The following is a 1,991-nucleotide window of genomic DNA, read 5'->3' as shown; positions in this document are numbered from 1 at the left end:
CTGTATCTTCCAGCCATGCTTCTAATCCCTTCCTCTCCTACTTCTTTATTTTTTCCCTAACCCCCTCTCAATTTTCTCCCCTGAGGGCAAATTTGACATAGTGAGAACTTCTTTACTGCATATGATTTTCTTGTTTGTTTTAGATTTTGTAATAGAACCACAAATCCAGTTAATACAGTTAAAGCGGCAAATTAATGGTTACCTCAGTTTGTCATTTTCTAGGATGTGTTTGATGTTATTGTTATTGCTGACTGAACTAATATAACCAAAGTGAAATAATTGTTCTAACCAGCTACTCTTCCTGGTATTCCAAAACTGAGATTGCCTAAAGTCATAGAAAATACTTTGGAAAAGTGCCACCAGGAGCTTGGCAAAATAGGCAGAAAATTTTCAACCCCAACAAATTGGAGAGGTGGGATCTTCCAACAGACTCAAAACCCAAAAAACAGCTACACCTGGAAGACATTTCTAAGAAGTAGTCATTTCCTAGGAGTTCGAAATACCAGCAATAAAGCAACTCACCATAGGCAATTTATAAGCACCCACCCCAGAATTAAACTAAAAAGAAAAAGAAAAAAGAAAATAATAAGTCACTTAAACAAGATGCAAACCCAGACATCCAGTTCACCAAAGGCAAACCCAGGGGTTAATGAGGTGGGACAATATGAAAGTCACCCACCTGGCCCCTCTGAAGTGCTAACAACAAAGCAAATGAATGAGACCCTAGAAACAATCTAATCAGAAATAATTTCTAAGATAACTACAGAGATAAGGACAGTGACAACCATGCTTAGTGACTCTACAGCAGAAACAGATTTTTTAAAGACTGAGGAGTTTAAGAAAATAATGAAAACCATCAATATCCAATATAGGAAAGAAATGGAATCCATAAAACAGATTCAAGCAGATGTCCAGGAGAATAAAAATTCCATGGAAAGTATCTGCAGCAGAATGAGTCAATATGAGGATAGAAATGCAGATATAAAGGACAGGTTTCTGGTTAATGTTCCTTAAAAGGAAGATTTCTTAAAAATAGCAAGAGACCATGAGAAAGCAATCCAGCAGCTGCTAGATAATGCAAGAAAAATAATATAAGAATTATTGGAGTCAAAGGAAAAACAGGAGATAGTACAAGTAATATGAAAAAAACTATTCACAGATGTCGCGGCAAAAATGTACTTGGCAGAAAAAAAGAATCTGACATACCGTAAGTGAGGTATATAGAATTCCAATTAGCTATGATCAAAAAAAGTCTATAGCCAGGCATACAAGTCAAGATTCCAAAAATTCAACACGAAAATAGAATATTAAAAGCTTTTAGGAAAAAGAAACAAATCACCTATAGAGCAAAGCCCATCTGAATGACAGCTGACTTCTCAACAAAATCTCTCAAGTCAAGGGGAGCTTGGAGTCATGTATTTAAACCTCTAAAGGAAAACAAACACCAACTCAGATTGATGTACTCTGTGAAACTGTCTTTCAAAATGGATGGAGAAGATACTCTCATGAAAAACAACACCTGAGGAAATTCATGAACATGAAACCAGCACTCCAAAATGTTCTGAAGGACATTCTAGAAAGATAGAACAAACACTAGAACTCTATTAACCCCAAGACAAGGAATCTATCAGGCAAAGCAAACAATTAAACAGAGGAAGAAATAAAGAGCAGAGCAAACAACAGGATAATAACATGACACAGATAAATCAATACATATCAGTTGTAATCATCAATGTTAACGATCTCAGTTCATCAATCAAAAGAAACAGAATAGCAGAATGGGTCAAGAAGCAAGATGGAAAAAAAATGAAGCAAGAGTCAACAATATTCTGCACATAAGAAACATATTTAGTTCTAAAAGAAAATCATAGACCAAAAGTCAAAGGATGGAAACCAATACTCTGTGCAATAGGAACCCAGAAAAAAAGCGTGGGTAGCTATGGTACTTCAGACAAAGTGAATTTCAATCCAAGACTGATTAAGAGAGACAA

This window comes from Chinchilla lanigera, unplaced genomic scaffold (genome assembly GCF_000276665.1).
Source record: "Chinchilla lanigera isolate Chin_1 unplaced genomic scaffold, ChiLan1.0 scaffold00157, whole genome shotgun sequence".
Lineage (NCBI taxonomy): Eukaryota > Metazoa > Chordata > Mammalia > Rodentia > Chinchillidae > Chinchilla > Chinchilla lanigera.
This window is presented reverse-complemented; position numbering follows the sequence as displayed.